A 27,521-nucleotide genomic window follows, 5' to 3' on the forward strand; every position below is an offset into this window, starting at 1 on the left:
GGACCAGTTTTGTTGTTGTTGTTGTTATTTTACTTTTAATTCATGGCTAAATTAGTACTTTGAGATTAGTTCAATTTTTGCTGATTCACAAAGACATTGTTTTATCAGTTTACTTCCTTTTAAGATAAGAAGAGTCCTGGTATTCTTGGAGTTCTTTTTGATCCGAGAATTTGAGCATCAACATACAGAATAGCAGAAGTTATTCTAAGTTCACTTTTTATTTTGAAACAGCTTAAACTTTCTTGATAGTTTCTCCAGCTTAATATCTTAAAAGTAAACCCAAGAGTGATTTCAGCGCAAATGATGGAGACAGGCAATGCCAAACACTTGTCTCTACAGACACATTGAAAAACAAGCAAGAAATTGTCAGAACTAACTTTGTCAGAATTCTGGAAAACAGTTAAAGCGTTACAGCAACCAAGCAGATGTTTGCTATGAGATGCTTTAGATCGTTTGCTATGTATGCTTTGGATCTCATTCCCTACCAGCTCATCTTTTCTCCTTCCCTGCAGTCCTAGGCACCCATGAATCTGCCTTTTCTTTTTTTTTTTAATTTTTAATTTTTATTTTTTTATTTTATGATAGTCACACAGAGAGAGAGAGAGGCAGAGACACAGGCAGAGTGAGAAGCAGGCTCCATGCACCGGGAGCCCGATATGGGACTCGATCCCAGGTCTCCAGGATCGCGCCCTGGGCCAAAGGCAGGCGCCAAACCGCTGCGCCACCCAGGGATCCCGAATCTGCCTTTTCTACAGATTCTTCAGGAAACTCATTAGAAGGATTCATAGAAATGAATCACAGTATCTGTTCTTTTTGGGATGGGCTTCTTTAACCTAGTATACTGTTTACAAGGTTCGTCTGTGTTGTAGCATGCATGATGCTTACTTTCTTTTTATGGCCAGATACTCTGTTGTGTGATTATGCTACATTTTGTTTATCCACTTAGGAGTTGTTGGGTGTTTATGTTATTTCCACATAATAGAGAACTAAAATATATGAAGCAAAACTGACAGGAAGGGAGAAATAGACAACTCAATGATAATAACTGGAAAACTTTAAAACCTCACTTTCACTGATGTTTAGAACAGTTAGAAAACAAGGAAACAGAAGACTTGAACAACACTATACACTAATTAGACCTACCTACCAGACATCTATAGAATACCTCACCAAATAGAATATACATTATTCTCAAGTGCACATGGGCTTCTCTAGCATAGAATTTATGCTAGGTGGTAAAACAAACCCCAGTAAGTTTAAAAGGCTAGAAATAATATAAATATATATTTTCTAGCATGTGGAATTATGTTAGAGGTCAATGGTAGGAAGAAATTTGGAAAATTCACCACCATATGGAAATTAACAGCATACTCTGAATAACCCGTGGGTCAAAGAGGAAATTAAAAAGGAAATCAGAAAATACTTTGAGATGAATGAAAATGAAGATACAACATGTCAAAATGTATGGGGTGCAGCTGAAATAGTGCTTACAGGGAAATTTATAGCTTGTAAATGCCTGTACTAAGAACAGAGATCTCAAGTCAGTACTTTAGTCTTCCCACTTAAGACAGTGGTAAAAGAAGAACAAACTAAACCTAAAGCAAACAGAAGGAAGGAAACAATAAAGATTAGAGCAGAAGTTAATGAAATAGATAATAGAAAATAGTAGAGAAAATCAATGAAACCAAAAGCTGGTTCTTTGAAAGGATCAGTAGAATTGATAAACATTTATCTAATGAAGAATTAAAGAAAAATTAAATAATGCCAATTCTTTACAAATCCTTTAAAAAAAAATAGGAAGGAGCACTTCCCAACTCTTTTTTTATGAGGCCACTATTTTACCTAGATGTAAAACCAAAGATAATTATATTTCTTTGGAATGTGGATATAAAAATCAACTAAATACTAGTAACATGTAAAAAGAATTATATACGACCAGGTGAGATTATTATTATCAGGAATGTAATACTATTTCAACATCTGAAATTAAGTAATGTATCAGTAGAATAAGAAACAATTACATGATCATCTCAGTAGAGTCAGAAAAAGCATTTGATAAAATCCAGCACCCTTTGATGATTAAAAATACTCAATAAGCTAGTGGAGGGGAACTTTCTCAACTTGATAAAAGGCAGCCAGGTATAATTTTTTAATGTTATTTTAGTGGTTATTTTTATCCTATGGTAGTCTGCTGTAAAGTGGCACTATAAACTTCATGTATGGTGTAAGCACCTTCTGCTGTTCAGCTCTTGAACTTAAGTTATTGTTACCCTGTGGAAACATGGTGAAGCATGTATGTACTGTGCTAGAGGCATGGACATGCTTCCTCTGAGAGAATATCTTAAAATCTAATTTCAAGCATATTTATGGGATATATTTTTGAAGCTCCTGGGTGGCTTAGTTAACTGGCCTATCTTGGGTTGGGCTCAGGTCATGATCTCATGGTCCTGGGATCCTGGGATCCTTACTTCTCCATATGTTATAAAATTGATAGTATGTTGTTATTTGTGCTTTAAAATTTTTTTTAAAGAGGTATGTATAATTAAAAAAAAGTGTATTCACATAGTCATCGTTTCCGTGTTCTTTAGTCTTTTGTGTAGGTCCATATTTCCATTTGATGTCATTTTCTTACTCCTTGAAATACTGTAAAAAAATTTTTTTTTTTAAGATTTTACTTATTTATTCATGAGAGACACAGAGACCTAGGCAGAAGGTTTGTTGCGGGGAGTCTCATGTGGGACTTTATCCCAGGGCCCCGAAGCAGGCACTCAACCACGGAGCCACCCAGGCATCCCATCTTTAACATTTTTTTTGAGTGTAGGTCATCTTCTGGTGTGGAATTCCTCCATTTTTTTTTTTTTTGTATGTCTGAAAAGATCTGTTTCTCTTTCATTTTAGAAATATATTTTTGTTAAATATTGAATTCTAGGTTGACAGTTTTTTCTTTTAGTGCTCTAGAGATATTGCTTCACTGCCCTTTAGCTTGTGTTGTTTCCAATGAGAAATCTGTTGTTTTTATCTTTCTCCTGGGTCTTTTTTCTGGTTACTTCTAAGTTTTTTGTTTTTTTTTTTTTTTTTTTTTTTTGTCATCACTGGTTTCAAGCAATTTTGTTACTATATACCTCAGTGTAGTTTTCTTTATATTATTTCAGTTTGGTTATTTGAGCTTTTTAGTTCAACAGGTTTATAGTTTTAATAAAATTTTAAAATGCTCCTGCTCTTCTTTCTTCACATATATTTGTTTCCCTCCTATCCTTTCAGACTCCAGTTATATGTATATTAGGCCTATTGAAGTTTTCTTACTTGTATCTTGTTCTTTTCCTTTCTTCATTTCCCCCCCTTCTTTCTTTGTATTTATTATTGCTATGTCTTCAGAATTATTTATCTTTTCTTCTGCAGTGTCTACTCTGCTATAAAAGACCCAGTGTACTTTTCATCTCGAGACAGTGTAGTTTACTACATTCAATTTGATTCATCTTTGTATCTTCTAAGTCCCTACTTTTTTACTATAACAGAATATAGTTACAATAATTGTTTTAATTATTGTTTTTAATGACATGGGTCTTGAACTCATGACACTGAGATCAAGAGTTGAACACTCAACCAATGAGCCACCCAGGCACCCCATAGAATGCAGTGTAATAATTGTTTTAATGTCAGCTACTGATTCTATCATCTATCAATTCTGGATTGGTTTTGACTGCTTTAATTTTTCCTGTTTTGGGGTCATATTTTCCTGTTCTTTGCATGCTAATTGTAATTTTTGTTATATATCAGACACCTGGTTGGATGATAAGGTATTTTTTATTCCTATAAATATTCTTTTTTAAAAAATATTTTATTTATTCATGAGAGAGAGACAGACAGAGAGAGAGAGAGAGAGAGGCAGAGACACAGGCAGAGGGAGAAGCAGGCTCCATGCAAGGAGCCTGACATGAGGGACTTGATCCTGGGTCTCCAGGATCACTCCCTGGGCTGAAGGCAGGCGCTAACTGCTGAGCCACCCAGGGATCCCTCTTACAAATATTCTTGAGCTTTGCTTTGAATGCAGTTCAGTTTCTTTGAAAGTTTGATCCTTTCACATCTTTTAAACTGTTTTTTAGGCTGTACCAAATCAGCATTAAGGTTCACTTACTCCACTACTGATCCAAAGCTTTTCTAAGTACTCTACCCAATGTCCTAGGAATTACAAGGTTTCCATTCTGACTAATGGGAACAGAAAACACACCATTCCAGGCTCCATGAGAGCAGTAGCTGTTGTTGCCACTAATCCTTTTGTGGTTCTTATCTCTTTCTCATGTGAACACGTGATGAACACACTGATAAATAGCTAAATATTCACAGAGGACCCTCTGCAGACCTTCACAGTTTTCTTTGTAGCCGTCTTCTTTCTTGTTACTGCTCTGAAAACTCTAGCTGCCTTTGTCCTCTTAGGTTCTTGTGTCCTTGGCTGTGGCCTGAATATACTCTCCTTTCAGTAAAAAGGGGAAATCAGAAGCTCATTTTATTTGTTTACAGTCTCTGAGTGATTCGTGACCTTCATTTTCTGATGTGACTTTTCATTTCTGATGACCTTCATTTTCTTGAGAACCTTTGTTCCACATGTTTTATGTTTGTTTTTGTTGTTGAGGTAGGAGTATGGTAAATTTGGTTCTTGTTCCTCTGTCTCGGTCTTCACCTTTTTTCATTTCTTTTGTGTGAAATATATATACACGTACATATATAATGTGTGTATATATAGCAAATATATGTGTATGTATGCACATATATATGCATATATATTCTGTGTGTATATACACATACATATATACACACACAGAAAATTGTACACTACTGATGTGAGCTGTACACTATCTCAGTGAACTGTCACAAATTGAATTCTTGTGTAACCACTGCCCAGAACACAAAATAGATCATTGGTTGTATCCCAGAAACCTATTATGTACCCTCTCAAGTCTGACTTCTTACAGTCAGTGTTGGGAGATGTATTTACGTTGTGGGATGTAGTGTGTTTCATTCATTTTCATTCTGTATACTGTTCCACTGTAGGAACATGCCAGTGTATTTATCCATTCTATTGTTGAAGGACATTTGGGCTATTTACTATGAACATTTGTGTACATAGTATTGTATCTGAGCATTTGTTTCTCTTGGGTGTATAACTGGGAATGCTAAGCCTATGCTAAGATAGAGGTTTCTATATTGTCTGTTTTTATAAATGATGACAAACTACTTTTCAGAATTGTACATTCTGGTTGTTTCACTTTCTTGTTGACACTTGGTACTGTGGTTCTTTTTTATATATATATTTTAAGATTTTATTTATTCATGAGAGACACAGAGGGAGGCAGAGACACAGGCAGAGGGAGAAGCAGGGCTCCCTGGGAGCCCGATGTGGGACTTGATCCTGGATCCTGGGATCACGCCCTGAACCGAAGGCATACACTTAACCGCTGAGCCATCCAGATGTTCCAGTTCTTTTTGATATTATTCTCTTGATAGTGTCATATTATAGTATGGTTTTATTTTACATTTCCCTGATTACTGCGTTATTTTTCAAAAATTAAAAATATCCTCTTTGAAGTATTTGTTTAAGGTCTTATTAGCCCCTTTTTCTTTTGGCTTGTCAATTTTACACATTCTGTGTTTTGTGTGTGCTATAGTTTTTCTTAATCTGTAGTTTGCTGTTTTTACTCTGTCAATGAAGAGCTGTTCTATGGATGAAAGATAATTTTGATGTGTTCCAGCATAGTGATTCTTTACGGCTAGTACTTTATGACTTATAAGAAATATTTTTCTAGGGATCCCTGGGTGGCGCAGCAGTTTGGCGCCTGCCTTTGGCCCAGGGCGCGATCCTGGAGACTCGGGATCGAATCCCACGTCGGGCTCCCGGTGCATGGAGCCTGCTTCTCCCTCTGCCTGTGTCTCTGCCTCTCTCTCTCTCTCTCTCTCTCTCTCTCTCTCTCTCTCTCTCTCTCTCTCTCTCTGTGACTATCATAAATAAATAAAAATTAAAAAAAAAAAAGAAATATTTTTCTAGAGCATGTGAGGGCATTTTTCTTCTGTTACCATTTTTGAGCTCTGTTGTTTTGTCTTTCACACTTAGATCTGTAATCCACCTGGAACTAATTAGTTTATATGATGTGAGGTAGGGACCGAGATTCATTCTATTTCATATAGATATTTAATGGGCCGACATCATTTGTTTACTGAAAAAAAAAAAAACCTCTTTCTGTGACTGTTGTGCAGTAACGCCTTCCTTATAAAGCAAATGTCCATGCATGTGGTCTTGTTCTGGATTTTCTATTCAAATATATTACTTTATTTGTCTATACTTGTTCACTCTTGATATCTGATAGAGTAAGTCTTCCAACTTTGTTTTTCCTCATGATTGATTTGGCTGTTTTGAGTCATTTGAATTTCCATATAGATTTTAGAATCAGGGCAGCCTGGGTGGCTCAGTGGTTTAGCACCTCCTTCAGCCCAGGGCCTGCTCCTGGAGACCTGGGATTGAGTCCCTGCGTAGAGCCTGCTTCTCTCTGCCTCTCTCTGTCTCTCATGAATAAATAAATAAAATCTTAAAAAAAAATTTTAGAATCATCTTGTTAATTTTCTTATAAAGATTGTTTGGAATTTTGGTTGTGATTACATTGGTAATTTTAGATTTGGGAAGAACGGTTTTTATTGCATCTTTCAACCATAAACATGGTATCTTCATTTATTTAGGTTTTCCTAAATTTTTGTCAACTATATTATACTTTGCAGAATAGTTTGTACATATTTTCTACTTATATAGTCATTTACTCTATGGATTAATTTATTTCTATCTTTTAAATTCTTATACCTTTTATTTGTTTCTCTCTTTTGCACTGACTGGACTGTCTTGTATATTTGAACAGATGTATAAATGTTGTGATAACAATTTTACTTGTATTCTGAAACAGAAAGCTTTCAGTGTTTCACCATTGTTTGATATTCCTTGCTGGTTTTATCTGAAGGATTTTTTTTTTTTTTTTTATTTATGATAGTCACAGAGAGAGAGAGAGAGAGAGAGAGGCAGAGACACAGGCAGAGAGAGAAGCAGGCTCCATGCACCGGGAGCCCGACGTGGGATTCGATCCCGGGTATCCAGGATCGTGCCCTGGGCCAAAGGCAGGCGCCAAACCGCTACGCCACCCAGGGATCCCAAGGATTTTTTTTTTTAATAAAGATTCCATCTGTTTATTCATGAGAGACAGAGAGAAAGAGAGAGAGGCAGAGAGACATAGGCAGAGGGAGAAGCAGGCTTCATGCAGGGAGCCCGATGTGGGACTCGATCCCAGGTCCCCAGGATCAGGCCCTGGGTGAAGGCGGCGCTAAACCACTGAGCCACCAGGGCTGCCCAAGAATTTTTTTATAGTACCCTTTTTCTGATTAAGAAAGATCACTTCTATTCTTAAATGAATTTTGAAAAATCATGGATGTGTGTCAATTTTTACCTAATTTTTCTTCATTGCTGGGATGCTCTTTTTCTCTTCTGTTTTCTTAATGTGGTATATTATATTGACATTTGGGTATTAAACCAACCTGAGGTTCCCAGAATAAACCCATTTTATTGTGCTATAATGTTCTTTTGTTGCTTATTTTGGCTCACCAATTTTTGCTTACATTTATTGCATCCCTGTTCATGAATGAGGCTGCTCTGTTTATCTGTCTATCATCTGTAATGCGTTTGTTTGGCTTTTGGCATTAAGATTATGCTAGTGTCATCAAAGGAATAGACAAGTGTTTTTCTCTTTCCATTCTCTGCTGAGTATTTATTACTGACTTATTAACTTGGCATAGATTGCCATACAGTAAAGCAATCTGGGTTTGAAGGTTTCTTTATTGGAAGAATTTAAATTATGGATTTATTTCTTTATTAGTTACAGGATTTGGTTAGATTTTCTAGTTATTCTCAGTTTTGGTAAGTTTTTCCCCCCTAGAAATTTATCTACATTTCAAATGTTTTGCCAGAATACTATTCGTAATATATCATCTTTTAAAATTTAGGTATGACTTACCTGTGGTAAGGTATATGATGTTAAATTTACAAGTCAGTGAATTTTCAGTCTGTGTTTGTATCTGTATATCCTTGAAATCACCACCTAAATCCAGATAACATTTCGGGTGCCCCTGTAGACTCCCTGTCCTGTCCTAGGCAAAGCTACCTCTATAGGTATCCATTATTTAAATTTCTGTCATCATAGATTCAGTTCTACTTTATTTATTTATTTATTTATTTATTTATTTATTTATTTATCTATTTATTTATTTAGATTTTATTTATTTACTCATGAGAGAGAGGCAGAGGGAGAAGCAGGCTCCATACAAGGAGCCTGACATGGGACTCGATCCCGGGTCCCCAGGATCAGGCCTTGGGCTCAAGGCAGCGCTAAACTGCTGAGCCACCGGGAGCTGCCCAGTTTTACCTGTTTTATACATCAAAAAGTAGAATAAGTTGTTTCTAGTTTCTTTTCCTCAGAATTATGTCTGAAAGGCTCATCTTTGTGGTTGCTTATGGTAGCAGTTCTCATTCCATTCTGTGAAAATAGAACAGCTTATATATTTGTTCTCCTGTGGGTGGACATTTGAGTTATTCTAAATCTTTGTTATGAATTACACTGTTAATGAACATTGCTTCACATGTTTCTTGGTAGAAATCCAGTCTCAATTCTTTTGGGTATATACATAGGGGAGAATTGGTGAGTCATAGATTATGTATGCTTAGCTCTTTCCATGGTTGACTGTACCAGTTTACCAGCAACAATGTATTAGAATTCCAGTGTTCTGCACCTTTCTGAACATTTGGATCTTTACAGCCTTTTTAATTTTTGCCATTCTGTTGGCATTATATTGTGATTTTAATTTGCATTCTCTCTTGTCTGATGTTGAGCAGTTGTACATTTGCTTATTGACCACATAGGTATCCACATTTTTAAAGTGCCTCTTCAGGTGTTTGTCCATTTTAAATCTGGATATCAGTTGTCTTACTGATTTATAGGAATTCTTTATATATTTTACACATGCACACACACACACACACACACTTACACACACTTATGTATATGAACTGCAGCTCTCTTCTTCCAATCTGTGGTTTACTTTTCATTTTCTTAGTGTTTCGAAGAACAGAAGTTCTTAATTTTAATGAATTGCAGTTTATCATTGTTTTATGTGATAATTGCTTTTTTTGTTTAAGAAATTTTTGCCTACCTGTTTTTAAGAAATTTTTGTCTTTCTGTGTTTAAGAAATTTTTGCAGTGCCTGACTGGCTCAGTTGAAAGAGCATGGGCCTCTGGATCTCAGAACTCTTTATTCATTTGTCCAATTTAGATGTATATTCAAATTTAAATTGTATATGTAAGGTAATAGTTGAAATAAGAGATTAATGAGATTGATCTGACTTTAGCTCTTATGCCTGATGATACCAGAGATGTCCAATATCTTTCCATATTTCAAGTAAGATTTCCTTATTCTGGAATTTCCCCCTCTATTTTGAAAAAACAGCATTCATATGGCAAAAATTCAAGCAGTTCCAAGTTATTTACAGTGAAAAGTAAATGTTTTTAACCCCAATTCAAGGTTCCATTACCCTGCAGCAATCTCTTACCAGGTATTTTTTGATGGGGGTTATCTTTCCATGTTATATTGTGCTTAACAGTTATACATTAATTTTCAAAATAATTAATTGTACTCCCCATACCCAGATTAAGCTCAGACTCACAACCCTGAGATCAAGAGTCTCAAGCTCTACTGACTGAGCCAGTCAGGCACCCCAAATTTTAATTTTTTTAATTGAATGATAGTTTGGGTATACACCACAGGGATTTGACAACTCTATACTTTATGCTCTAGACACCACAAGTGTGGCTACCATTGGTCACCATACAATGCTATTACAGTATCATAAAGTATATTCCCTATGCTATAACTTTCATCTCTGATTTATTCATTCCATAAACAGATATTTAAATAATATACATTTGGGTATGTACTGTATATACTGTTCAACTTCTTGTGATCTATATCTCCTAGATTATTCCATATTAGCATGAGTGGAATTACATCATTCTTTTGGATAGCTTAATATTGTACTCCATAGATATAGCATACTTCTAGAGATATTCATGTTTTTGCCACTCTTGTTTTAACTATTATTTATTTAACTATTTATTTGAAACAGTGTTGGAGAAAGTCTGTAATACATGTCTCTCTTCATATGTGTGAAGATTTCTTCCCATACTTATTTTTTTTTAAAGATTTTATTCATTTTGCTTATTTGAGAGCGGGAGAAGTACACACACACACACACACACACACACACACACGGGAGCAAGAGAAGGAGCAGAGGGGGAGAGAGCAAAAGAGGGAGAGAATCTCAAGCAGACTCCATGCTGAGCAGAGCCTGTAGTGGGGCTCAGTATCAGGACCCTGAGATCATGTTATGAGCTGAAACAAGAGTTAGATGCCCAACCAATTGAGTGACCCAGGCATCCCTCTTCCTATACTTATTAATGTTTTTATCTATAATGTACTTATACTTTATTCTGAAAAGAAATACGTAGCAAACTATCTTTTCAGTGTTCCTGAGATTGTACTTTACCATTTAAGATTTTACTCCCTTAGATAGACTTGCAGAGGACATCTCATTTTTGAGAAAATCTCAAGGGAAAGTAATCATAAAAGTGGTGTTTAAGTAGACTTCCTTTTATGTACAAAGCCAGTATAAAATTTATAATCTTAAAAAAACGGGCAATATTGAATGTTTGCAACTTTAGATACTCTTAAGCTGACTTAGCTCCCTAAGCAGAGTTCACTGTGTGTTCTATAGTTTTTTTTTTTCTTTTTTGGAAAAGCATCAGTATTTTGTAAAGAATAGATAACTTGCTTGTTACTAGTATTTGTGATGATGAGGTTATTAACTCATTTAGCACATACTTGTCAGGATTCTATTATGTTCTACTCATTGTTCCATGCTCTGGAAATATATCTTTTATTCTTGTTGTGGGGTAGAAATGGGGCAAGAATAAAGTAATTAAGTATATAATAGTAAATAACAGATATTAGAAAAATAAAGCATACAGACAGGTTAGGGAATGCTGAGGTTTGGAGGACAGGAGATATATTTTAAAATAGGATACCTCTGGGAAGAATCTACAATAACCTGGTACTAGTGGCTGCTTCTAATAGGATCTGGGCATCTGGCAGACAGGGGTAGGAATGATACATATTTTCACTAATACTCTTTATTTAGTGCCTTTTGAATTTTTTATCATGTGATGCATTTATAAGAATAATTTTTTTGAAAGAGGGTGCTATATTTTGTTAGAGATGAGGGGGGAGCAGGGAGCTACCCTCTTTTCCACAGTCCATTCTGGTCCTTTCTCTGTGGTCAGGACCTTCTTATTAAAAAAATGACATGTGGTTCTTTAATTGTAATTCCTACTAATATATTAAGGAAAAGGACTTCCTGAGAAAGCAAGGGTATTTTGAGTGACGAGTGGGTAGGAGATTAAAAGTTATCAAACTTTTATGGTAAAACTCATTGCTGTTATTTTAAAAATTTTTGAGGTGTAATTGACATACACGAATTACAGGTATATAACATAGCGATTTGACATTTGTATGTTGTGAAATGCTCATGACAGTAAGTCTAGTTACCATCTGTCATGTTACAAAGTCAGTGTAATATTTTCTATTATAACCTGCGTACATTACGTTCTCATGACTTATAACTGGAATTTTGTGCTTCTTAATTTTCTTCACCCATTTCATTAACCATTCACCTCTTCTGTGGCAACTACCAATTTGTTCTCTGTGTCTATGAGTCTGGGTTTTATTTTGGTTTTGTTTTTTAGATTCACAAATAAGTGAATCATGTGGTTTTGTCTTTCTCTGTCTGACTTCAGTTAGCATAATATCCTAAAAGTCCTCCATGTTGTAACAAATGGTAAGATTTCTTTTTTCATTCTTTTTATTAAATGGCTGAATAGTATCCCACTGTATATATGTACATCTTATCTTCTTTCTCCATTCATCCATCAGTGGATATTTAGGTTGTTTCCATGTCTTGGCTATTATAAATTATGCTGCGTTGAAGATATAGGTGCATTTATCTTTTTAGATTCGTGTTTTCATTTTGTTTGGATATATATCCAGTAGTGGAATTGCTGGATTGTATGGTGGCTCTCTCTTGGATTTTTTTGAGGAACCTCCATACGGTGTTTTCCATAGTGGCTCCACCAATTTATAGTCCTGCCACTAGTGTACAAGGGTTCCCTTTCCTCTACATCCTCACCACACTTATTATCTTTTGTCTTTTTGATGATATCCATTCTGACAGATGTGAGGTGATACCTTGTTGTGATTTTAATTTGTATTTTCCTGATGATTAGTGATATTGAGCATCTTTTCATTTGCCTGTTAGCCATCTATATGTTTTCTTTGGAAAAATGTTTATTCAGATTCTCTGCCCATTTTTAAAAATGGGATTGTGTGTGTGTGTGTGTTTTAATTGTATGAGTTCTTTATGTATTTTGGATATAAACTCCTTATAAAATACATGACTTGGAAACATTTCTCACCAGTCAGCAGGTTGCCTTTTCATTTTGTTGATGATGTCCTTGACTGTGTGAAGCTTTTTAGTTTGATATAGCCCCATTTGTTTATTTTAGCTTTTGTTTCCCTTGCCTTTGGAATTAGATTAAAAAAGAATTGCTGGTCCTGATGTCATGGAGCTTATGGCGATTTTTAAATTTACAACAAAGAAAGCAAGAATAAACAACAGGGAAAGGTCAATCCTTTTGATAAATGGTATTAGGAAAATTGGACAGCCACTTGTAAAAGAATGAACTAGACCACTTCTTACACTCTATAAAAATTCACTCAAAATGCATTAAAGACTTGAATATAAGACCTGAAACCATAAAACTCCTGGAAGAAAATATAGGTGATAAAGCTCCTATGCTTTTATTTACAATCCTGCTTACTGCTTAATAAGGCTGTGTTTGTGTTTGTCTTTCTAACATGGAAATGAAATCATCAATGACTAACTGCCACTTGTTTCTGTTAAGCCTTTTAAAGAAACTTCAGTGCCTTGAAAAAGAGCAGTGAGGCTGGGTGAAGGTGTGATGGCTAACACCATTTGCTAGGTTGCATCCTAGCAAATGCATCCATTATTACATTGGAACCGGCCACTGCAGGCTTTCTTGAGGTTTCTCTTAAAATACCAAAAGGATTCACAGGTCCTTGGGTTAACTACCGGAGGGACCATCTAGCCGGGGCCACTAACAACACTTTGTGCAAAAGATAAAAGTAACTTAATTTTTTACCTAGATGCCAGATTCTGTCAATACAGTTAACTTATAACACTGGCATTACTGAGGGTTAATCTTCAGTATTCTATTGTTTTTCCTTGGTAAATAACTTTTTTTTGGCTTTAGTTTTTATATTTGTAAATTTGGCAGATTTGATTAATGCCTGGCAAAGGTAGAGGTGGGATTAATTTGGAATCTGAATATAAAATGTTATGAAAAGACTGTAACATCAATAAAAATCATAATATTTTGTCTGTATCTTTTACTGTTTTTTTAGACCCTTCCCCCTGGTTTAATGCATTCGTGTCCATATTTCCATTAGTGATAATCATGAATTGGATCCCGTTTATCTGCCATCTTACAAACATTATTCTGTGTTATTTTATGTGGAAATGGTTTCATATTATATTAATAATTTGAGATTATAGTTGTCTTCAGTAATATAAAGTTGGAAAACTGGCAAAATATATTAAGCTGTATCAGTAGTAATTTGGGATGAATCTTCACACTTCTCTAAAATGTATACATTTTTAAAAGGTTGATCACTGATCTCCAGTTTTAGAAGTTCTTTATTTGTACGTAGTAAAAGTTTTTAAGCTTAGAAAACCATTTTTATAACTATTCATTGTGTCGAGTTGTGTCAAAATTATAATTAGTTGTATAATTGAATACCCTTGTAATTTAAAGTGTAAATATTGGAGCTTTCAAGGTAGATTCAATAACAAGAAACCAAAATACTGAAATAGTTGATTTCTTCTTTGTTTGAAATATGAAATATTCTGGCAAGCTTTTAGACTAATAGAAGAGTTACCAGAGATTGAATAAAATTGTTTATCACTAATGTACTGATCTTCTAATGTACCAATTTTCTAGGTTACCATAGTTGTTTTCTGTGCACTTTGTCATTCAGGGGATGATCCTTGTTTTCTGAATTTTCTAAGTTACCTTCAGAGTTTCTCTATCTACTGTATAAATCTTTCTTGCTACCTAGCTTTTACTTACAGCATTTATTCCTTTTAACTAGTAGGGCGGGAGAGAATTGAGAGTATGTAAAATTCACACTAGGTCTCTGGTAGCTATTATGTTTCTTGGAAGATAAAAGGTTTAACAATAGATGAGAATTTTAAAGTCACCCATTGATTTTAATATCAGTGGTAGTATATTCTAATAGTGTTAATAATTTAAGTAGATAGAATTGATGAAAATGTTTTTAAACTTGAAATTTGTTCATCAAAAATATGCTTGCTTTTTAAAAATAATTCCATAAATAAGTTGGAATCTATGTGCTCTGTATCTTCAAGTTGCTAGCTCCTATTACCAAACAATAGTCGCTTTGTGAGGTGTTGAAGTTTTGTTCTGTGGATATTCCCAAAGGGCTATATGAGGAAATTCTGAAATAAAGGGATAGATTAACTTAAAAAAAAAAAAAACTACTTGGCCTACTTGGAAGGGAATAAACAACTACAGGCTACAGTTTTTGCTTTTCTGGAATGCCAAATTTGAGCTCAGAGCAAATTCTTCAGCAGAGCAATAAACCTTTGAAAATTGCTTTATAATGGAAATGCTGACAGACCATTAACTATAGTGGTGCAAATGCACTGCTCTGACATACATAAGGTTTTCCCAAGTTGCTAAATACAGTAAACCATGTTGGGCAAGGTACATCCTTTGGTAGCCTATAAGGGTGTATTCAGTTTGTTGTGTTATGCCACCTAATTATTAATGGAGAAGCTCAAACATAGCACCTTTGACATACAGGAAAAGTATCATTTTAAGAAGGAAAGAGTGGTTTAGGCTCTGCTGATGCTGATAGGTCATTTAATGTTTGCCACACTGGAAAAGGCCCAGGGTAAATTTAACATGATGCATTTAATCACCATTCCAATTACAGTGCCACTGAAGCAGATCAATGTTTTCTTACTACCAATTCATTGGAACTTCTAGGTCATAAAGTATCATTATTAGGCATATTGGAAAGTCTCAGCCCAATGGAAATGGGGATTCTGGGATTTTTCCAATTGCTTTGAAATAGTAATGGAGGCTACGTGGATGTACATTTTCCCCATGTAAAATGAAAATTGGAATTTAAAGGGATTGATATGACAAAGTGAGAATCCTATAATACCCTAGGGAAGGATGAAGCAGAATGTTCACATCTAAAAGTAAAATGAGGGAAATGATGGAAAGGGGTGGATACTTCCACAGCAGCCTGCTTAATGACAGATAATCCCTTCTGATAGTGTTGTGAGAGTATGTCTTGTTCCTGGCTTGTTCATAGCACCTAGCACAGTGCCTGGCACATAATGTGGGTGTCAGTAAATTTTAATAGAATTTATTTGTGTGCTTGTGTGTTTGAAAACATTTTGAGGCTAGATTGTCAGGCACCATGCTAAATTTTGTGTAAGGTTACTAATAAAATGTGTGTGTACGTACACATACTTACATAATAATACATGTATATACATACACAGCTAGAATTTATAAGATTCTTAAAGGCATTATAAGTACAATTTGATAGGCCAAATATCATGAATTAATGCAAAGATTCAAGTGTATTTTGGTTAGAGACATTTTTTTTTTTTAAGATTTTATTTATTAATGAGACACAGGGGAGGGGGGCAGAGATACAGGCAGAGGGAGAAGCAGGCTCCATGCTGGGAGCCTGATGTGGGACTCCATTCTGGGTCTCCAGGATCAGGCCCTGGGCTGAAGGCGGCGCTAAACTGCTGAGCCACCCGGGCTGCCGAGACATGCTGTTTGAAATGAAAATAATATAGTTAAAAGATTACTGTAGTAAGTCTGATAACTGTACTCTAAAATTTAAAATCTGAGTGCTAATTGGACTAGGCTTACTTGTTCTGTTTGCCTAAAAAAATTTTCTCAATTGGCTATGGCAATTTCTTAAAAAAATTTTTTTTTAAAGATTTTATTTATTTATTCATGAGAGACACAGAGAGAGAGAGAGGCAGAGACACAGGCAGAGGGAGAAGCAGGCTCCTCGCAGGCAGCCCGATGTGGGACTCAATCCTGGAACCGGGATCATGCCCTGATCCAAAGGCAGACCCTCAACTGCTGAGCCATCCAGGCGTCCCAGCTATGGTAACTTCTAAACCTTTCTGTTCATCTCAACGGGTTTTTTTTTTTTTTTTAAGATTTTATTTATTTATTCATGAGAGACATAGAGAGAGAGGCAGAGACATAGGCAGAGGAGAAGCAGGCTCCATGTGGGGAGCCCATCGTTGGGACTTGATCTCGGGGATCATGCCCTGAGCCGAAGGCAGACGCTCAACTGCTCAGCCATCCAGGCATCCCTGTTCACCTCAACTTTAAAAAAAAAACCTTTAGGCATCAACCAAGATTTTGATTCACTAAGTCTAGGGAGACTTTTTTTTTATTCCGTTACTTGGGTGTTTATGTACAGCTACTCCTCCTGCCCTACTTCGTGATTTACTTTGAAATGAGTGGTGACAATTCTCTTGGACTTTTTGGGTTCTCTGGAAATAACCAGCATAGTAAGGAAAGAAATAGTTAGCATATGTCATATTGAAGGTCTTTTTTAGGACTAGTGTTGACTTTCTGTCCATATTTCACCAGAGATCTTCTGTCAAGAAAGTTTAGTTTGAGGAAAGATATGATTGTCTTTTTTTTTCCTGTGACATAGGAAAAAAAGTGTTGTATTATTGCAAGGTGCCTTAGAAATCATTTGGTCTCTTCTCTTCTTATATTTGAGTTAACCTTAAAAATGTTTGTGTTTGAGTCCTAGGTGTACCTCTTACTTGTTGCCTTATTTCTTTGGGCCTTGGTTTCCTATACATAAATTGGGGATGGGGTGCCTGGGTGGCTAAGCATCTGCCTTTGGCTCAGGTCAGGATCCCAGGGTCCTGGGATTTGGCCCTGAGGGGTCTCCCTGCTCAGAGGGGAGGCTGCTTCTCTGTCTCCCTCTGCTGCTTCCTCTGCTTGTTCTCGTCGTCTCTCTCTCTCTCTCTGTCAAATAAAATTTTTGAAAAGAAATAATTTGGGAATAACAATACCTACCTACTGTATAGGTTTTTAAGGATTAAAATGCACAAAAAATGCCTAGATGTATCTTACATGTAGTAGGTGCTCAGTAAATGTTAGATTTTAAGGCATACCTATTATATGCTCTAAAATATACATAAAAGCCAAAATAAGTAGAAAAATTATAATAAATTCAAGGTAAGTATCGTGTGTGTGTGTGTGTGTGTATATACATACATACACTCACAGGCAGTTTTTGTAAATTATGGTAAAAGACATATAAAATCCACCATTTTAAACTATTTTGAAGTGTATAATTCAGTGGCATTTACTGTATTCACATGGTTGTGCAGTCATCACCACTTTCTAGTTTCAGAACATTTTCATCATCCCAAAAGGATGAAAGGGGGATCTGTATCCCTTTCTTAAACAGTCCGTCTCTATTCTCTGTACGCTCCCCAGACCCTGGCAATCACTAATGTTTCTGTCTTTGTGGATTTGCTTATTTTGTATACTTCGTGCGAATGGAATTCTACAACCTGTGACCCTTTGTGTCTGGTTTCTTTGATTTTGTATGTTTTTAAGGTCCCTTCTCTGGTGTAGCATGTATCAGTACTTCATTCCTTTTTATGGCTGGGTAGTAATCCATCGTATGCTTATATACCATAATTTGTTTAAGCATTCGTCAGTTGATGAACATTCGAGTTCTTTCCACCCTTTGGCTCTTATGACTAGTACTGCCACATACATGCATGTACAAATTTTTGTTTGAATACTTGTTTTCAGTTCTTTGATTCATGTGGTAATTCTATATTTAATTTATTGAGGGAACTACCAATCTATTTTCCAGGGTAGATGTGCCCTCTTACATCTCACTAGCAATGTGTTGGCATACCCTGGCCAACACTATTTTTTATTATAGTCATCCAATTAGGTATGAAGTATATCTCATTTTACTTTAGATTTGCATTTTGCTGATAACTAAAGACATTAGACATCTTTTCAATGGGCTTGCTGGCCATTTGTATATCTTCTTTGGAGAAATGTCTTTTCAGGTCATTTGCCCATTTTTCAGTTGGGTTTTTTCTTTTTGTTGTTGAAAGCAGTATCTTTTAATTATAAAATTAATGTGCCATCTTTAGGCGGCTTGTTTGGGAATATAAAATATATTTGAATATAACAGTAAAGGATTGGAGTTCTTTGAAGTAACATTTGAATGAATGTTTTATTTTTATCTATTTTTTGTAGAAATGTAACTCCCTTTAATTGTATAGTGTAGCCTCATGTCTTACTCCCTGCCTCTAGTCTGCACTAGCAGATAACCACATTTCTTCCTTTACAGATTATCATTCTTTTATATTCTTTTTTAATTCATAAGATGTACCTTTCTCAACTTTTTTGTTAACAAGCTTATTGAAGTATAATTTACGTACCATAAAATGTACTCATTGTAACTATATAGTTTGATGATTTTTAGTAAATTTATAGTGTTGTACCACCATTACCAGATTCAGTTTTAGAACATTTATAGCACCTTGAAAAGTTTCCTCACCACTGTTTCTAGATTTGTCTTTTCTTGATATTTTTCACATAAATGTAGTCATAATATGTAGAAAGAAGATTAGCGTCTTTCACTGAGATTAAGGTTTTCAAGGTTCATCATCCTTGTAGCATGTATCCATAGTGTGTTCCTTTTTATTGCTTAATCTATGGATATTGTCACATTTCATTTTTCCATTCACCAGTTGATGGGTATTTGAATTGCTTCTAGTGGGCAGCCTGAGTGGCTCAGCGGTTTAGCGCCGCCTTCGGCCTAGGGTGTGATCCTGGAGACCCAGGATCGAGTCCCATGTCGGGCTCCCTGCATGGAGCCTGCTTCTCCCTCTGCCTGTGTTTCTGCCTCTCTCTGTCTCTGTGTCTCTCATGAATAAATAAATAAAATCTTAAAAAAAAATGAATTGCTTCTAGTTTCTGGCTATTATGAATGATGATGAATGTTTATGTACAAGTCTTTGTGTGGACATCCTCCCTCAGCTTTTTACTTGGAAAAGTTTCAAGTCTACAGACAGGTTGAGATAATAAATACAATGTATATTGTTTTTTTATATAAGTATAATGAATGTTTATATATGCCTCACCTAGATTCACTGATTGTTAACATTTGCTACCCATGCTTTACCTCTTGTTATGAATACATCTTTTTGTATTTAGCAAGTAGTTTGTAGGAGGAAACTTTGAGACCATATATTGTCTTGTTTTTCAGTAACTTTTTACTTAATAGCTTTAGTATCATTGCTAAAAGTAGTTACTATATGGAGGAGGGTGCATAGAATTCTTTTAAAAAATAACTTTATTAGTGGTGTAGTTGAAAAGGCATTTTGTGCTGTCTTTTTAGGTTTCTATGCGTGGATAAATATATTCCAGATGTCTCCTTGATGAGTTATATTTGTACTTACAGTTTCAGGGAGAAATTTATTATAGTAGCATGTAAGATGTGGAGATGGAGTTCATGTTTTAGAAGTTGCTTTTGATATTTGATTGCAGTTTAGTAGTCAACAGAGCAAGATAGTAGAGAAATTAATAGAATCTAGTAAGAAGGGACACTTTATGAGTAAACATATATCAACTAATTTGCCAAAAAACCCCAAATATGTTTCTGAATATTAAGAATTTCATATATAGTTTACATTTTTTCTGCATGTTTGTTTTTTAAAGATTTTGGTAGAGTTGCTAGTTTTATTCTCTGTGCTTTCTGAAATTGCTAATATGCTGATTAATCATGGGTAGATTTTCAGAATGTTATATTTAAACCTGTAAATACTTTTCTTTCTTTTCCTGGGAAAGGAGAATATGGTATGTCAATAATCTCTGTAATTAATGTGAAACCATTGACTCTATCGTTGTGGTTTGTGGCTGGCTTGACCCACCACATGGCACATGTATACCAGTTGTCTCTTATTCTAGTAAGACTGATAGGTAAGTGAAAAAAAATGTATTAAAGCATGGAATGCTTAAAAAATAAATTAGACACTTTAGGTTAATTTAAAACACAGATGTATATAATTTGTATTTTTTGCAGTAGGCTTAATAACTTTTTTATGGCTATATAAGTCACACAAATAATACATCATTTGTGATGGTTAAATATATTAGGAATATGGCCTCTAGGACTAGCCTTTCTGGGCTAGAAGCCTCATTTGCCTCTTACTGAAATGTGAACTTAGGCAAGTTACTTACAACTTCTCTGTGCCTCAGTTTTCCTATGTGCAAAATGCCAATAATAGCAGTGCGTTAATAGTTCTAAAACATATGCTAGCTTAAAATGGTTAACTCATTTAACCTTGTTGGTAACTAGCACATGGTTCCTAAATAAGTATTTAATTAATGTCCCAATTTGGTCTCATTAAGTGGAGTGAGACTATAAAGACTTTTGCGAAGCAACCTGAGATCACTAGGTTTTTATGAGTTGTTCTTCAGTCTTTAAAGTTGTCTTGCCTATGCCTAATATGACAGCATTCTTTTTTTTTTTTAAGATTTTATTTATTTATTCATGAGAGACATAGAGAGAGAGGCATAGACACAGGCAGAGGAAGAAGCAGGCCCCAGGCAGGGATCCCGACGTGGGACTCGATCCCAGGACTCCAGGATCACGCCCTGGGCCGAAGGCAGGCGCTAAACAACTGAGCCACCCAGGGATCCCCAGCATCCTTTTTTTAAAATAGCGACATGACTTTTATCTATTCAAAGTATTCAACATAGATTTCATAGAAATAGTACTTTCTTTTTGCACTTAAAGGTTTAGGTAGTCAGCTCTGATCACAGCAACAAGTAAACTTGGCATAGTTATTAGGCATAGACAGATTTGGGAACAAAAAACAACTAGTTCTTCATGAGGCTTCAGCTTAACTGATAGGAGTGGAAATAAGCCACTGTATTGGATAAAAGCTCTGCTGATTGGGAGAGCATCTGACAAGCTGTGGACATGTCTGTTTTATGGAGGGTCTCCAGCATTAGTTAATAGAGCCAATTGAATGCAGTTGTGCAAAGGAAACTACTGCTGTATTCTTTGAAGAAGCTGCTGCTGCAGACTCACCATTTTTTTTTTTAATTTATTATAGTCACAGAGAGAGAGAGAGAGAGGGGCAGAGAGGGAGAGACATAGGCAGAGGGAGAAGCAGGCTCCATGCACCGGGAGCCCGACGTGGGATTCGATCCTGGGTCTCCAGGATCGCCCTCTGGGCCAAAGGCAGGCGCTAAACCGCTGTGCCACCCAGGGATCCCCCAGACTCACCATTTTAAGGTGCCTAGTGTAGCTTATCTGCTATGGGTCTGTTTTCTGCCAGATGATATAGCCTTTCACAGTTTTCTTGTGTTGGTTAAGGTAGCTTTTATGTCTATGAAAAGTAGCAGGCTCTGTGGCCTGGATAGTAAATGGATCTGTGGTTATTAAGCTCTTCTTAGACAATTTACCATGACTCTGCACCAGCCCTCAGTACTGGGGAGGGGGGCAATGCAATCTAAGTTGAATTCTATCAGATGTGTCCTGAGTTTTTTAATATTTTCACCAGAGTCTTAAATGGTGGCACACAGAAGATGCTCATTACGTTTATGAATGACATCAAGTTTGTTTGGGATAGGTGATTCAATAGACAACTGTATTAAAATTTAAAATATCTGAGATTTAAAAAACGTTGCTGGATATATATAATTAGGTATTCAGCAGGGTCAAGGCAAGATAATTTTCTTTTTAAAAATCAAAAAAATTTTTTTATTATATAAATTAACCCATTTATTATAGGCTGCCAATGCAAATGGTGGAGCTTCTACTGGTCTTTCAACTCCTTCAGTCTTCTGCTGGCAGACTTTACTGTGATGGCAGAAGTGGTGTTTTATGTAGGTCCAGGTGCCACCGGCTATGGTATTCATGCAGGAACCACAGTGCCAGATTCCCTCTGCTCTCCTTTTCATCTTGGTTTTGCCACAGAAGGAGCAGGTGTACTTGGCGTGCTGGCTAATCTCAATCTTCTTCACCATCTTCCTGAGGGAGGCCCCATAACAGGTCCCGTGTTTACCCACGATTCTGACCTTCTTGGTGCGTTTGGCCGTGTTGCCGCCAACCAGGTCTGAGTCCAGAGAGGCGGCAAGATAATTTTCTTAAGGAAAGTAAATAGCTGTGGAAATTCAGTGTAGGAGTAGGATTGGGTTGGTAGAGTGGTAATACAAAGAATTCCAAAGTGATAAGAAAACCAGTTAAATAAGAGTCAGTGATACCTTTTAACATTTAAAACCATTGAAAACAAGTCCTATAATTGGAATGGTTCTTAAAGAAATCACAGGCCATCCCTTTATGATATTTAGTATTAGACCATCACAGTGTATGCATTCAACAAAGATCTCAGAAAAATGTTCCAGAGTGAGAAAACTAGAAAGTTAGGAAATAGTCTCCATCAGAAGGTTTTAGTAGGTAGTTAACCTAGAAATAATGGAGAGTTTAGTAGTTATCTTATTAGATCATATATGATTATATTACTGTGTGATCTTAGACACCTAAAATGTCATAGGTCACTGGTCTAAGTAACCCACTTTATTTTAATGAATGGTAAGAACACCCATATGTGAGGTCACACATTCAAGCCAGGCCTTTTCCTCCCAGGCCACTGCTCTTACCAGTACCCATGTAGCAGCCTGTGTTTTTACACTGATGACAAGATTATAAAGGTGTTTCCAACAGTAGGAAGGTTATAAAGTAAGACATTAGAAATTCAGGGATACTTGAGGCAGTCTTGAGGCAGAAAAGAAGTACTGTTGAGTTTTCTTCTAACTCTGTATTTTTGTGCTGGGGTTGATTACAATTACATGGAGAGTTTTCTTTTGTGGACTTTACTCAGTTTTGTATTTTATTTTATTTTTAAAGATTTTGAGAGAGAGCGCGAGCGCATCTAAGCAGGGAGCAGGGACAGGGAGAAGCAGGCTTCTTGCTGTGCAGGGAGATCCAGGACCCCAGGATCATGACCTGAGCCAAAGGCAGATATTTAACCAACTGAGCCACCCAGGTGCCCCTCAGTTTTGTATTTTATTTTATTTTTACTTATTTATTTTCTTTAAAGATTTTATTTATTTATTCATGAGAGACACGGAGACAGAGAGGCAGACACACAGGCAGAGGGAGAAGCAGGCTCCATGGCAGGAGTCTGATGTGGGAGTCGCTCCCAGGACTCCAGGATCACGTCCTGGGCCAAAGGCAGGTGCTAAACCGCTGAGCCATGTAGGGATCCCCCAATTTTGTATTTTAAAGTGAGTGATTAAAAGAGCCAGGAAATGGAAATTTTGAACTTATTTCCTTTTCAATGAGCTTTGGACTGGGAATAAGGAGAGCAGTTTCTCTTCTGCTATCACCTTTCAGGCCTTATCACACAAGGTAGATGTAATCCTGACCTTTTCACCTACCTTGAGACTATCCTATTAGCCTGATAAAGCACATAAAGTGTTTAGAATTTGAACAAATGAAAGGTGCTATTGAAGTATAAAACATGCTCATTTCTTAAGGTCAGTGACATTACCTGCACATTTAAATTTTTCTTGTGTTTATATTGTGAGATACTGCTTTTTTCTCCTCGATATTTAGTAGATGTCAGGTTGGTACTTGGATCTTACCTAAGTGATATGCACTGAAATGTTGCATCTTGAAGTGTCTTTTTTACTTGGATGTTTTCCAGATGCTAGAAGTACCTTGTACTTTTCTTTTCTTCCTTGGCCTTACATTTAGCCTTGCTAGTCTGTTTAACCGTGTAGTTTGAATCCTTATAACTCTGTCATCTCCAAAGTTTATGTCTCATTTTCTGACAAAGATCTAATGCTTTAGGTTTACTTTTCATCTTTATTAAAAATTGTCTTGCATTTGATCTGAGTTTCCATAAATATGGATAAGTGAATGCCTCTCCTTATAAGCCTAAATTATCTTTGTGATAAGCGTAGATAAATGTATGCCTCATCAGGATGAAGCAGAAGTATTTGCCACTTGGGTAGGACAGGTACATATATAATTCTTTAGTAGTTTTTATGTAATGATAGTTGTAAAGATGAAGAAAAATGCAAAGCTCAGTATTTTGCCTTAGAAGAAGTGGTTCTTGAGTTTAATTATTAACCCACTGCAGAAGTTTCATAGCCATTTAATTATGTTGACCAGTGTTCAGGAAAAAAACACCCTGACCTCCATAAATGTAGTGTCCTTTCCCCCTCCTCATTTGGGTGCAGGAGCATGGCTAGCAAGGAGAAAAATAAGGTCAGGGAATATCTCAGTATATCTCTCTTCATTTTTTTGTTCTTAGTTTAGTTCTTAGATTTTTGCTCCTATGCCAAACGGTTGGGAAATGCAAACTCACTGTACTATTTTCATGGCAACATGAAGAATACCTTTGTAATGGACCAGTAGTAGTATCTAATGTGTAGAATTTTAAAAATTTATTTTTTTGTACCAATAACTTATTGAGCTATAATTTATATATAGTAAAATGCACAATCATAAATATATGATGTAATAAATTTTGATAAATGTATGCTGTGTATATACGTTAATCGTGATGATTTTCATCACTCCAGAAAGTGCCTTCCATTTCTGTAGAATTCTAAAAAACTATTTTTACAAAGTGGATGGGAATAGTTTAAGTGAGAAATGTAATAATCAACGTGTATGAAATTTCTTTAGGTAGCTGGATAGCAGTGAACTTAGTCTTTTTTTAAAGATTTTTTTCTCTACTACAAAAGTGAATTCTGCTGAGCATTAGTTTTATTCTAACATAGAGTTTGAATTTTGTGAAATGTCATACATTTGCAAATGAAGAAACCCAGATATGAGGCAGTCCTCAGTTTTCTCAATAAGAAAAACAAGTGTTTTGGTCAGCCTTGAATATGGAAAATTTTAGAGTATAGGTGAAATAATTAAATATCTAATTAAGTTGTTTATACACGTATATTTTGAAACTATCTTTTTGAGATAATTGCGGTTTTATATGCAGTTATTTAAAAAATAAGATTTTTATTCTTTATTCATTTTTCATTCATTTTATTCTTTATTCATTTGTTTTTATTTGTATTTATTTTTATTCGTATTTATTCGTATTTATTCATTCATTCTTTATACATTCATAACTTCACATGTATGTTTAAGGTCACAGGTTATATAAAATTATATATGTTTGTATATATTTTTTAAAAAAATTTTTCATTTATTTATGATAGTCACACAGAGAGAGAGAGAGGCAGAGACACAGGCAGAGGGAGAAGCAGGCTCCATGCACCGGGAGCCCGACATGGGATTCGATCCCGGGTCTCCAGGATCGCGCCCTGGGCCAAAGACAGGCGCTAAACCGCTGCGCCACCCAGGGATCCCTGTTTGTATACATTCTTAATATATATTTTGAAATACTAGTTTTTTCACATTCCCTTAACACAATTTATTCAAACTTTCTACATCTTTTTTAAATTTTTTTATTTTTTTAAAAGATTTTATTTATTTACTCATAGAGACAGAGAGAGGTAGAGACACAGGCCGAGGGAGAAGCAGGCTCCATGCAGAGAGCCTGATGTGGGACTCATCCAGGGTCTCCAGGATCACACTCTGGGCTGCAGGCGGCGCTAAACCGCTGTGCCACTGGGGCTACCCCCAAGCTTTCTACATCTTCACAGGTATCAGTGCCTTTAATGTTTACTAAAACCATGTTTAAAGTTATTGACCTCAGTTTTTCAGTTATTCACTTCCTTTTACGTTATTTGAGGTAGAACACTTTAAAAATCGGTAAATGTTGCTCTCATTGGAAGTTTTATTTGAATCCACAAGAATCCATTCATAACACTAGGAGAATTGCCATCATTTTATTTTATTTTTATTTATTTTATTTTTTTAATTGCTATCATTTTAATGTTATTTGTGATCTTCCTAACATTCCAAGGCTTTTATTGCATTGCTTTCTAAGTGATCTTCAAAAGTCTTTTTCAGTGTCAGCTACCTCTTGTAATTATGAGATCACACTTAATACTTAAGTATTAAATCTGTATTTAAAACTGTAGTTTTGCTCCTTTTAAAACTTGTTTGTTGTAATAACCTTGACAAAGCATCCAACGTTAGTGTTGTCTCGACGTCCTTACAGACTTAAGTGTTTCTGCCTGGTGATGAGAACTTCACTGTCACTCCCCTTTCACAGACTGGATAGATGCCCCTGGGAGTTTAATTCCATTGATATGGTCTTCCTCTTTTGAAATCCCACATGCCCTTTCCCTGGGCATGACTGCATGCCTGGGTTTTTCACTTTTAGGTTTCTTGGGAGCTTTTTCTTTTTCCTCTGTTGGTATTTAGTATAAAATTATTCATGCCAGCCTCGAAATTCCTTTTCTTTCTTCTTCCTCTCCTCTCCCCTCCCCTTGTTTCCCTTTGTCTCCCCTCATCTCCCCTCCCCTCATCTCTCCTCTCTCATCTCTTTTTGTTTTGAATTTTTTTTTTTAAAATTTATGATAGTCACAGAGAGAGAGAGAGAGAGAGAGAGAGGCAGAGACATAGGCAGAGGGAGAAGCAGGCTCCATGCACTGGGAGCCTGACGTGGGATTCGATCCCGGGTCTCCAGGATCGCGCCCTGAGCCAAAGGCAGGCGCCAAACTGCTGCGCCACCCAGGGATCTCTCTCTTTTTGTTTTGGACAGATAATTTTAGGGAAGAAATCCGTTCCTTATGTTTGGGCATATATACTAAGACAGCTGTAGCCACTGTATACCATTGTGTGTTAGAATTGGTAGTGTCATTAGTTTCTCCTGTGTGGAAAAATTATTTGGTATTTTTATTTAGTTCCTTGTATTTTTTCCTCCTTTCCTGTGCTGGCTTTTACATGTTTTAATTTTGTCTTCCTTTTTACTAGATACTTAGATAGTGCTGGATTAAGCTCTTAGTAATGTGTGCAGGGCCACAGATGATAAAGCTACTTGTTTTTTATTTATATATTGTTTAGTGCAGGGACTTCAAACACAAAACTATAGGGTGTGTTGTGTCCTTGCTGTCCTTGAATTTGGGTGTAAAATGTTAAGACACTTTCCATTACAGTACCCCAACTGGAATCTAAGTTGTTAAATTGATATTATCTTTTAAAGTAGTACAACCTATATTGCTACATTCTAGAAACTCATTCCCCTTATTAACAGT

The 27,521-nt window shown here is 35.9% G+C and overlaps 1 protein-coding gene and 1 pseudogene across 1 annotated transcript in view; one reads left to right on the forward strand and one right to left on the reverse strand.

The window, feature by feature from the left end:
- The window catches only part of ZFAND3 (zinc finger AN1-type containing 3), a 330,560-nt gene that overhangs the window by 68,059 nt on the left and 234,980 nt on the right, over positions 1-27,521 (forward strand). The gene's annotated exons all lie outside the window — the stretch shown is intronic.
- Positions 22,160-23,013, reverse strand: LOC129512747 (60S ribosomal protein L37a-like; annotated as a pseudogene).

This window comes from Nyctereutes procyonoides, unplaced genomic scaffold, assembly GCF_905146905.1.
Source record: "Nyctereutes procyonoides isolate TBG_1078 unplaced genomic scaffold, NYPRO_anot_genome, whole genome shotgun sequence".
In the NCBI taxonomy this organism is placed as follows: domain Eukaryota; kingdom Metazoa; phylum Chordata; class Mammalia; order Carnivora; family Canidae; genus Nyctereutes; species Nyctereutes procyonoides.